Genomic DNA, 12,927 nt, shown 5'->3' with positions numbered 1-12,927 from the left:
ATTAAAAGAAAGATTAGAAAAAGGATTAGAGAAACGTATTTACGCAAATGATTATGCCTACACTGCAATCAAGACACAAGGAAAATTAGCTGTAGATGCATTACACGTAGGTAGGCTTTGTATATATAGGCCAAAATCTGAGCAGGATAATTTGTTTGTGGGAACGAGTGAGTGCAGGCATGTGTTTTTGTTTCAGAGTAAATGGACCTTTATGCTAAATGGACAAGATCCAGCAATTCCTGGAATCTATCACATCTGTGGGCTAAATGCTTATTACCGTCTCCCTAAGGGATGGTATGGGACATGTTATTTGGGGATAGTATTCCCAAAGATTTACCAAATTGATGATTTGAAACAAATATCTAAGACGTCTGAATTACAACATCCCAGACAAAAACGAGAATCAGTGGCGGCTGTCGTTGGTGATATATTTGGAGCCATAATCCCATCAGTAGGGGTTATCTTGAATTCTATGAAAATTCAGAAGTTGTCTACTATAGTGGATAACATGTTGACAAATTTTACAGGGGCTATACTCCTGATGGATACTGAACTTGCTGCAGAAAGAGCTATGACTCTCCAAAATCGGCTTGCTTTAGACATTCTTTTAGCTAAGAGTGGAGGGGTCTGCAAGATGCTCAATGAGCGTCATTGTTGTTCATTCATACCAGATAATAGTAAGAAAATTAGAAATATGCTTACTAACCTTACTAGAGATAGTACAGATTTGAAAGATTTGAAAGAACTTGGTGTTTGGGAGAAATTTGGAAAGGGAATTGCCAGAGTTGGGAGCTGGTTTACCAACATTTGGAATGGGGTACTTGCAAAAATTTTGATGGGTTTATTAATTGTTTTGGTCTGTCTATTAGGATTGTGGGGGGCATGCAAAATTAATGATAAAATAAAGAGAAATTGGACTAAAAGAACCAGGAGAAATGAAGAAAGTGAAAGAGAGAAAATGCTCAATGAAATATGGGAAAGTTCACATAAAGGGCAAGATGTTGAGATGCGTATTATGCGCAAGGTGAAAAATTAAAAAAATTAAAGGTCAAAGGGAAGATTTGTGTGATGACGAGCGTCATCAGAGGAGGGACTGAGAGAGCGCAGCTTAAAAATTACATATGCTAACGTGAAATGCTTAACACTGCTGCACATAGTAAACGACAATAATTAGTTATTTGCTTAACGTACATTTGAATAATGACTATGATAAACGGAACTAATGACAATAATGAGTAAACTTGTTTATGATATGATTAATCTAACATATTAGTATTTACGATATTACATTGAAAATCCTATAGGCCTTAAGTTAGCGTGAGTCGAAGATTTAGCCGTGTAACTCTCTTATTAAAGTATATTTTCTGTTTTTCTAGTGTGCTGACTCGCAAAGGGCCATGACCCAGCATTTGTACTTTTCCTTGTTTCATGTAGCCATATTGATTTTCTTCCCATCTGCATATTGGCTGTTTGTACAATGGACTTTATACGTTTTGCAACAAAAGTAGAAATATTCAAGGACATTTGACCATGGGAAAGAGAACTTTTGACCTGAGGAATGTGCCAAGGCGATGACATCCTCCGGATGTGCCACCTACGAAGACGTCAATTATGAAGACCAATCAAAGTGTTATAAATTATCGTGGGGTGACAATTTGGATTACCTAATGTATAATTTGATAGGTTGAAGATAGTGGGGTATAGCGAATATCCAATAGAATTTTGGGGGAAGGTATTGTGAAAAAGGGATAAAAACTCATGACACAGAGGGGTCGTTAGAACTAGGTAGGGAATGATATTGATTGCATCCAGAAACTCTGTCACTCTGTTTGGTGATTTGAGAATTAAACAAACTATCCTCATCCACAGACTGCCCCTTTACACTTTTCCTCCTTAATGATGGAAGTGTCCCCTGTCCCTTAGACAAAATAGATTGACGGCGATCTAACTGATGTCCTGAAGATGAAGACTGATCCTGTATGCTGACTTATTCCGAGGAGGGTAATTATGACAATGCTATTGTAATTTGTCTGTTTGCTTTTCCTTTCTAGGTACCAACTGCTGTATTTTTGAATAGAGACCTTAGTTAGATGTTTTCCAAGTTTGTGTTCAAAATTATTTTGCATGAAGCCCAACATGCTGATGCTAATTAGTGGTTAGGCTAGGTGATCACTTTGACTGACACAAATAGATGTGACTGACATTGTGCTCTGCTGAACTGAGACGATATGATATTCTATGCACTCTGATCTATGCATATCTTATGTTGGTGCTCTTATGTTTGTGATCGTTGTATTATCAAAGTCTTATCACAGATGCCATATTGTGACTATGCTCTTTTGCTTCTTGGTTTTGAGATTGACACTTTTGCTATTAGATTGTAATTAATAGGGAATAAAAGTTCGCAAAATTCTAATAAGGTGTGCTTATTCATGACTGAAAGGTCATGGTTGTGCCGACAGTTTAATCAATGTCTTTATCCAAAGTAAAGTGTATTGTGGTGATAAATATTGATGACGTCATTGATATATTGCTTGACGTATTGATCAGTTATCTCGTTTTGCGGTGTCTGACCACTTGGTCAAAAGATTCATCGGCCTAAAACGAGTCCTAATGTGTTTACATAAAGGGACGCGTTAACAAAGGCAATTAACACCCCTGGCTGTTGGATAAAGTTACCATGGTATATGGTGCTTTCCTTGCTACAGGATAGGGGTATGTGCAACATTTTAATAATCAACCCTTCCTTGTTCTAGAAATCAAAAATCCCTGCTCTGCAATATTTGTAGCACAATCCGTGGATCTACAGACGTTCAGTACACTTATAGTCAGTAAGGGAACTTTGGCCTGGCGTGTTCAAGGATTTCCCCTGGTGGCAATTAAGGTTTGTTGGTGTGGGAATAAAAGCACACTACTGGGGCACCTGTTACTAACTGGCAAATGAAAGAACTTGGATTTATTTCTTCTCATAAAAATGCACAAACCCAGACTTGAAGCAGGACGGGTACTTCACATATTGACACCAAGTGAGGGGGCTTATTGAGACCTAGAGGTCTTTTGTGTAATTCTTTGAGTAATAATTCTGTTTATACACATATTGGTATAATGAGGCAAAAACTTGTTTAGGTACTACATCCTTGTTTTATGTCCAGAGGAGGCCCAAAAGGAAGGGGCTGAAACACATTGACCTTTACATATTGCAAACTTCATCTGTCCATATATAAGAATGAATCCAATAATATAATCAACTAAAAACTTTTTAAACTGAGTCACAAGACAAAGTCACGTTCTGTCGCATGGGTTGGGTTTAAAGAATTGAAGGAACTACCTTAAGATGGATTGATTTTTGCTATTGACTAGGAGACAATTCTAAACTACAATATTTAGTAAGGACTATCAATGAATGTGTTGTACATTGTATTGAAAATTGTGCTATATGTCTTTTTCTATGTCTTTTTGTATAGTTAGCCTTAGCAATCTGCTGTGCATCATTTGGAATGTTGTCATACAATGAACAATAAAATAAAGCACATTATGTTGCATTAATAATTATTGTTTATTCAAGTAGCGAGCAGTGCCATTATTGTTGAACCCCATAGAGATGTGGCTGACTGATTGCTATAGAGAATACATTTTCGTTTTGCCCCATAGCTAATTGGCCACTGCCAAGACATGAGGTTAGCTGTCCTGAATTGATTCACTTAAACAAAGACTTGCGAAGCCAAAAACTAATGTCTCATTGTAGAAAGCTGGCTCAGTATGTACTATATCAAAATGAGTTATAGTGTGCACAGAGTCCAGGGGTTCCCCAGAGGCCTAACAGAGGTTAACATAGATAATACTAATGCTCTCTTTTGTGGTAGTGTGGTCCAGCAGTTAGGATAGTGCAAAGCATGTGTTGCACACACACAGAGAATAGAAGAAGCACACACACAATGACTTAACTCCAGACCAATGGTTTTTATATAGACAAAATACATTTTCTTAATTTATTTTTAGAACCACAAGATTCAAGTTGCAGGTAAGTACTTCAATAGATTCACATTTCACAAATGTATTAACAGTACTTTGTTTGAAATCGATAAGTTATACAGTTTTTGAAATATTGGCAATGATCTGTTTTAAAACTTGACAGTGCAATTTTCAGAAATAGTTCCAGGTTGGGGGGGGGAGTTAGATTGATTTGAGGGTAAGTACAACACTTACAATTCCAGTGTCCAGGGGTTAGGAAGTCCACAGGTCGGGGTTCAAGTTAACCCCCCAACAGCTACACAGGGCCGTCCGGGTGCAGAGGTCAATGTGTAGGTAAAATTAACAGGGGCTCCTATGGAGACTGAGGCACTTGGTTTCAGACCTGCAGGCAGGTAAGTACCTGCGAGTTTAGAGGGCAGAGCTTGGGGGTTTAGAGGAGCACTGGGGGGCCACAAGTAGGTACCAAACGTACACCCTTAGCTGCACTGGGGCGGCCGGGTGCAGGGTGCAAACAAGATGTCAGGTCTTCATGAGGGGACCCCGAGGTCACTCAAAGGCTGCAGACAAGGTCTAGAGAGTCGTCTTGGGTAAATCATAGACTGGACAGGGAGGACGGCTACCTCCTGAACATTGCTGGAATGAGTTCTCCAAGGCCTGGAGGGTACGGGTCTCTTTTGACATTGGATATCTTTGTCTGGAGCTTCTCAGGTAGGAGGGGTGTTGGGATTTCCTCTGCAGACATCGTTGTGGAGGGGTTGAGAGGTCAACCGAGAGAGGGCACTTGCTCAGAACTGCCTGGAGATCCTCTCTAGCTGGTTGGGCCACCTGGACTCGGCCCATGGGCGACCGTTGCAGAGTGGTTAGGACTCATTCATTCAGAGTGAGGTTACAGTCCTTACTTGTTGTTTCCTTTTTGGACAGGGCTTCTCTCCACAGGAGTTCTTGGTCCTCTTGGGTACAAGGCAGTCCTCTGGAGCTTGGCAGAGGCCGCTAGTCCCAATGGATGTGTTGCTCTTCTTTTGCAAGTTCTCCGAAGCTGGAGACAGGTGGGTAAGTCTGGGAACAAAGCAGTTGTCGTCTTTCTTGTCCTAATCTGGGGGGTTCAGCTAAGCAGTCCTTCTTCTTGTCAGGTTGCCAGGAATATCATGACTTGGGTTCGGGGGAGCCCTTAAATCCTGGATTTAGGGACATTACAGGGGTCAGAGGGCAGTAGCCAATGGCTGCTGTCCCTGAGGGTGGCTACACCCTTCCGGGGGCACAACCCTAACCCTATTGGTCCTTGTCCTCCAAATCAAGATGGAGGATTCTGCAGGGAGGTGGTCACCTCAGATCTGGACATCTTAGGGGTGGTCCTAGCTGGGGGGGTCACTCCTCCCTGTTTTCCCTATTTTTCCTGACAGACTTGCCGGCAAAAGAGGAGCTTTGTCCTGGGATGGGCAACTCCACTAGTTGGAGGGCCCTGTGGCCCTGTAACCCAAGGGTTGAGCCTTTGAGGACCACCACCAGGTGTTACAGTTCCTGCAGGGGAGAGGTGTGAAGCACCTCCACCCAGGACAGGCTTTGTTTCTGACCACCGAGAGCACAAAGGCTCTCACCCCATGTGTTCAGAAACTTGTTTGAATGAGGCAGGCTGGCACAGACTGATCAGTCCTACACTAGCAGTTTGGCTAACATACAGGGGGCATCTCTATCCCACACTGGCATCAGTGGGGTGTTACTGTGCTGAGAAGTTTGATATCAAACTTCCCAGTATTCAGTGAAGCCATTATGGAGAGGTGGAGTTCATTATGACAAACTCCCAGACCACATACTCAATATGGCCGCATTCCACTTTCAATGTCTAAGAATGGATTTAGGCACTATAGGGTCATTTTGCTCATGCAGCTATGCCCTCACATGTGGTTTAGTGCACACTGCCTTAGGGCTATAAGGCCTGCTAGAGGGGTGTCTTACCAATGCTACAGGCAGTGGTTTGCAGACATGGTACCCTGAGAGAGGTGTCATGTTGACTTTTACTTTTTTCTTCCCACCAGCACACACAGGCTGCACAGGCAGTATACGTGTGCTTGGTTAGGATTCCACTAAGGTGGCATAATACATACTGTAGCCCCTGGGGACATTCCCTGGTCACAGGGCCCTTGGTACCATGGGTACATTTTAAAAGGAACTTAACTGTGTGCCAATTGTGGAAACAAAGGTACAGTTTGTGGGAAAGAGCACTGGTGCTTGGGCCTAGTTAGCAGGTTCCCAGCACACTTTCAATCAAAGTTGGCATCAACACTAGGCAAAAAGAGTGTGGGGGGGTAACCATGCCAACAGTAGAACTTTCCGACAACCCCCCCCCCAATGAAAGAGGATGAGACTAACCTTTCCCAAGAGAGTCTTCATTATCTAAGTGGAAGAATCTGGAAAGGCCATCTGCATTGGTATGGGCAGTCCCAGGTCTGCATTCCACTGAAAAGTCAATTTTCTGTAGGTCTATGGACCACCTCAAAAGTTTAGGGTTCTCACCTTTCATTTGCATCAGCCATCTGAGAGGTCTGTGGTTGATTTGAGCAATAAGTACCAAACAGGCATGGTCTCAGCTTTTTCAACAACCAAACCACAGCAAAAGCCTTCCTCTCAATGGCACTCCAGCGCTGCTCCCTGGAGAGTAACCTCCTGCTAATGAAAGCAACAAGCTGGTCAAGGCCGTCATCACTGGTTTGGGACAGGACTGCTCCTAACCCATGTTCGGAGGCATCTGTGTGCACAATGACCTGCCTAGAATAATCTGGAGCTTTAGGAACGGGTGCTGAGCACATTGACTCTTTGAGGTTGTCAAAGGCCTTTTGACAGTCAAGAGCCCAGTTTACCTTCTTTGGCATCTTCTTTGAAGTCAGTTCAGTGAGGGGAGTTACAATGGATCTATACCCCTTCACAAACCTCCTGTACTAACCAGTCAAGCCATGGAATGCCCTGATTTGACTCTGGGGTTTTGGAGCTTCCCAGTCCAGAATGGTCTGGATCTTGGGATGTAAAGGTTGTACTTGGCCTCCACCTATAAGGCGGCCCAGGTATACAACTGTGCCCTACCCAATTTGGCACTTGGGGGCCAACTAGAGATGCTGCTGATTGCAAGGCCTGCTAAACCTTTCCCAGGTGGATCTGGTGATCCTGCCAGCTGGAGCTAAAGACAGCAATATCATCGAGATATGCTGCACTAACGGACTCCAAGCCAACAAGGACTTTATTCACCAACCTTTGGAAGGTGGCAGGGGCATTACTTAAGCCAAAGGGAATAACAGTAAACTGATAATGCCCATCAGGGGTAGAGAATGCTGTTTTTTCTTTGACTCCAGGTGCCATCTTAATTTGCCAGTACCCTGCAGTTAAGTCAAAGGTACTTCGATATTTGGATGCACCTAACTTTTCAATTAGTTCATCTGTCTTGGTGACAGAGCTGAGCCCTCTATAGTCCACACAGAAGCTAATGTCTCTCTTGCCATCTTTAGGATGAGGTTTGGGGACTAAGCCCACTTGTGGACTTCCACTTTGATGCTCTCTTTGACTTGGTCAGATTGTCTATACATTTTGACAGGTGAACTGTCTCCTGTGTCCACATCATGGGTACACAGGTGTGTCTGACCAGGGGTCAAAGAGAAGAGTTCACCACACTGCTGTAGGACATGCCTGCAATCAGCTTGCTGTTGGGCAGAGAGGGTGTCTGAATAGACAACTCCATCTACTGACCTATCCTTAGGGTCAGTTGAGAGGAGGTCAGGGAGAGGTTCACTCTCTGCTTCCTGATCCTCTTCAGTAAGCATCATCATGGTTATTTGTGCCCTATCATTGTAGAGTTTGAGGCGGTTAACATGGATCACCCTGTTGGGTGTCCTGCTAGTGCCCAGGTCCACCAAGTAGGTGACCTGACTCTTTTTCTCCAGGATTGGGTAAGGGCCACTCCATCTTTCCTGAAGTGCCCTGGGAGCCACAGGATCTAGAACCCAAACTTTCTGTCCTGGCTGGAATTCTACCAGTGCAGCCTTTTAGTCATACCACAACTTTGGGGTTGTTGGCTGGCCTCAAGGTTTTAGGATGTCTTTTCCATGTACTCAGGCATCCTACAGCAGAGGCCAAGCACATTGTCCACCATATCTTGTTTAGGCTCATGGAGGGGTCTGTCCCAGCCTTCTTTAGCAAGTGACAGTGGTCCCCTTACAGGATGGCCAAACATAAGCTCAAAGGGGTAAAACCATACTCCCTTCTGTGGCACCTCTCAGTAGGTGAAATATCCCATCTCCTTTTGAGTTTTTCAGGAAGTCCCATAATAATACCCTTCAATGTCTTGTTGAATCACTCAACAAGTCCATTTGTTTGTGGATGGTATGGTGTGGTGTGGTGAATTTGTAAGCCACCCCACACTCATTCCACACATCTTTCAGGTAAGCTGACATTAGGTTTGTACCTTTGTCAGAAACTACCTACTTAGGAAAACCCACTCTGGAAAAAATACCAATTAAGAACTTGGCAACTGCAGGAGCTCTAGTAGACCTAAGGGGAATTGATTCAGGTTATCTGGTAGTATGATCCACTAGTACCAGTATGTATGGGTTCCCTGATGCTGTGGGTGGTTAAAGTGAACCCACAATGTCCACACCCACCCTTTCAGAAGGAACCCCGATCACAGGAAGTGGAATGAGGGGAACCTTTGGATGGCCATCTGTCTTGCCACTGGTTTGACAGGTGAGACAGGAACTGCAAAACAACTTCACTTTCTGGGACATATTGGGCTAATAAAAGTGGTTGACAAGTCTGTTACACTTTTTGGTCAGTCCCAAATGCTCAGGTAGGGGGATGTCATGGACCAAAGTTAGAATAAACTCCCTAAACTCCGGAGGCACTACCACTCTCTTGGTGGCACCAGGTTTGGGGGTCTCTGACCTCAGTGTAAAGGAGTCCATCTTCTCTATAGACCCTGTGAAAGCCACTGACATCTCCTTTCTCTTGTGCATCAGCTTGCTGCCTCAGGCCTTCAAGAGCTGGACAAGTATTTTGTCCCTGGCACAGCAGTTCCCTTAGGGGCCCCCTGGGTCCAAGAGCTCTGCCTGATAAGGTTCTAGCTCCATGGACTCAGTTCCTTCAGGGGATAAGATATCTTCCTGGGAAGAGAGTTTTTGTTTCTTTTGCTGTTCAGAGGCTGGTCCCCAATCCTCTTACCTTTTCTCTAGGAAGGTTGGACCATTATTCCAGGCTCCAAAACATATTTTCCTCCCTGTGCTCCGCTTTGTGATCCAGTTTTCACATACACGAGTTCAGGGATTCTCAGCATGGCTCCATGGGTTTTGAACACTACCTCAGCCCAAGCTGAGGACTCCATATCATTCCCTGCAAACATTCCACCAGGATTGCAAAAGAGAGCTACCTGTTTCACGCCAACAACCCCTCCCAATTCTAAAGTCACCATGCCCGTGGAATGGACTTTAGTCAAATTGTCAACACTGGTAACTGGATATGTTTGTCCAGCCAAATACTGTCCTGGGGAAACCAGTTTCTCTGTCACCATGATGACACTAGCACCTGTATTCCTCAGGGCTTCTACCTTTGGCCCATTGATTAAGAGCTGCTGCCTGTATTTTTCCATGTTAGGCGGCCAGGCAGTCAGTATGGCTATATCCACGCCACCCTCAGAGACTAGAATAGCTTCAACGTGGACTCTGATTTGCTCCGGGCACACTGTTGGTCCCACCTGGAGACTAGCTACTCCAGTAGTAATTGGAGTAGTGCTAGTGGGATTTTTCTTGGGACAGGCCATGTCTCCAGTTTGGTGTCCATGCTATTTACAGTTGTTACACCAGGCCTTCTTGGGATCACAGCTTTTACCCTAATACCCATTTGTGGACTGGGAAGAGGCTCCGGCCCACCCTCCTGAGCAGGTTTTTGGGGCCCTTGTGAAGACACTTTGGCCCATATTTATACTTTTTGACGCAAAACTGTGCTAACGCAGTTTTGCGTCAAAAAAATTAGCGCCGGCTAACGCCATTCTGAAGCGCCATGCGTGCCCTGTATTTAATCAATGACGTTAGCCGGCGTTAGCCGCCGGCGCTGCCTGGTGTGCGTGGAAAAAAACGATGTACACCAGGCAGCGCCGGCGTAGGGGGATATGGGGCTTGGGCGTCAATAAATGGGGCAAGTCAGGTTGAGGCAAATTTTTCGCCTCAACCCGATTTGCGCCATTTTTTTTCACTCCCAACCCCCATAGAAATGACTCCTGTCTTAGCAAAGACAGGAGTCATGCCCCCTTGCCCAATGGCCATGCCCAGGGGACTTATGTCCCCTGGGCATGGTCATTGGGCATAGTGGCATGTAGGGGGGCACAAATCAGGCCCCCCTATGCCAAAAATAAAATAAAATAAAAATGACTTACCTGAACTTACCTAAATGTCCCTGGGATGGGTCCCTCCAGCCTTGGGTGTCCTCCTGGGGTGGGCAAGGGTGACAGGGGGTGTCCGTGGGGGCATGGGAGGGCACCTCTGGGCTCCTTCAGAGCCCACAGGTCCCTTAACGCCTACCTTTTGCAGGCGCTAAAAAACGGCGCAAATGCGGCCGTACGTCATTTTTTTTGACCCGCCCACTCCCGGGCGTGAATTTTGCCCGGGAGTGTAAATACAAAGCACATGCCTCGGAGTAAATTTTTTAGACGGGAACGCCTACCTTGCATGTTATTAACGCAAAGTAGGTGTCCACGCTAAAAAATGACGCAAACTCCATGGACTTTGGCGCTAGACGCGTCTAACGCTAAAGTATAAATATGGAGTTAGTTTTGCGTCGGAATTGCGTCAAAAAAACCGACGCAATTCCGGCGCAAACATAGTATAAATATGCCCCTTTGTTTTTGTCCTTAGGTGTCTCACCCCCCTTTCCCTGGGGAGGCTTTGTGGCCCCTTTCTTTTGGTCACTGTGGAAGTCTTGGTCACCCTAGTCATGACCCAATAATCTGCCTTATTTCCCAATTTTTGGGGGGAAATTAGACCTAGGTCTACCTGATGTTGATGTAACTTGTCATTGAAGCAGTTACTCAACATGAGTTCCTTCATAAACAAATGATAAAGCCCATCATAGTCATGCACTCCACTGCCAGTTATCCAACCATCTGGTGTTTTCACTGAGTAGTCAACAAAATCAAGCAAGGATTGGCTCAAGGTTTTGTGAGACCCCTGAACATAATTCTATACTCCTCAGTGGTGAATCCAAAGCTCTCAATCAGGGTAGCCTTCAAGTGGTCATAGGATTCAGCATCTTTACCAGTGAGTGTGAGGACTCCATCCTTACACTTATCAGTGACCAGTTCCCAAAGGAGAGCTCCACAGTGAGATCTGTTTAACTTTTTGGTTGCATAAGCCCTCTCAAAAGCTGTGAACCACTTGGTTATATCATTACCCTCTTTGTATTTTGAAACAATCCCTTTGGGGATTTTTAGAATTTCAGTATTCTCTTTCACCCTATTTGTATTGCTGCCACCATTAAACCATTAATAATTGCTATGCCCATTTCTGCTTTCTCCCTTTTTAAAGCTAGGAGGTGCTGCTCCAAAGCTAATCTTTTGGCCACCCTTGCTAAAAGGAAGTCCTGTCCATTGCCCTCAATGTTCCCAGAGGAGATGGACTCCCCTGTGGAAGATCCAGGTCCAGTGAGCAGTATCCTTGGAGGCAGGGATCTTGGCACCCTGGTCTACCTAGTTAGGTGGGGAGGGGGGTCAGCCTCCTCATCTCTAACATGTTCCCTGTCTTAGTGGAATGCCTTTGTGGGGACATGGTTGTTGTGTGGTATGTGTGTTGTGCAGAGGGTGATGTGTGAAGTGGTGGGGTATATGGTGTGTGGTGCATGACGGATGAATGGGTAGTTGTGATATGTGTGTTCAGGTCTCTCTGAGATTGGTGTGGCAAAGTGTAGTGGTCTTCTTGTGTTTGCAAAGGATTGTGGGTGATGTTGGGGTATGTTTTATAATGCTGTTGGTGGGTGTGTGGGGTGTGTGTATTTGTATCAGGTGTGGGTTTTTTGTTCTGGTCAATGTTGTCTTGTTTTGTTTTTGGGTGGCCATTTCTGCTTCAGCGGTGTGCACCACCAACGGTTTAACACCATTGAGTGTCCACTGTGTTGATTTGTGGGTCATTATTTGGAGGGCGTTGTTTTGGTGGCATAATGTTATGGGTGATAGTACCAACAGTTTACCACGTTCAGTGTGTCTGTCGAATTTGTGTTCGTGACTGTTTTCTGTCAGTTTTGTGTGAGTGTGTCATAATCTGGTGGATGGATGTTCACCCCCTCAGAATCTAACACCACAGCAGCCACCCAACACCCCCAGACCTCTGTCCCAAAGAAACATCAATCAGTAGTGTGCTCACCTGTACAGGGACCCGAGTCCACACCACTCAGGCAAGACAATGAGGGTCCTTGTGTCAGTGGGAATGGGCACACAGTTCAGGGGACACAGGCACTGGGGGCCAGGGACAGTCAGAGGATAGCTGTGCACCAGGGGAGGACAGGCCCAGGGAACCCACTGCCCAGGAGGCACTCACAAATGTCTTGGGGGCATACCAACAATCCCAGGACAGGATGGGTCAGGAGCTCAACATCATGAAGGAGAACCAGCGGCTGCAGGGGGAACACCACCAGGAGGTCATGCAACAATTGCAGGCCTTGAATACCAATATGGCCTCCATTGCAGGGATGCTGGATAACATGGCCAACATCATGCGGGAGTATACTGCACACCAGTGGGCCCCTATCACTAGCCAGTGTACTGACAAGACTTCCACATCTGCTGCAGCTAGTGGACCAGAAGCCCTGCCATAGGACCCACAGGCTACCAGCACCCATCTTCCTGCAGAAGGTGAACCATCCGGCAAACTTTTCCTGTGACCCAGACAGACACCAGAGACAGTTGCCAAGACCACCGCCAGGATTTCCCCCTTT

The sequence above is a fragment of the Pleurodeles waltl genome, chromosome 8 (genome assembly GCF_031143425.1).
Source record: "Pleurodeles waltl isolate 20211129_DDA chromosome 8, aPleWal1.hap1.20221129, whole genome shotgun sequence".
In the NCBI taxonomy this organism is placed as follows: Eukaryota; Metazoa; Chordata; class Amphibia; order Caudata; family Salamandridae; genus Pleurodeles; species Pleurodeles waltl.
Note: the sequence above shows the minus strand (reverse complement) of the source record.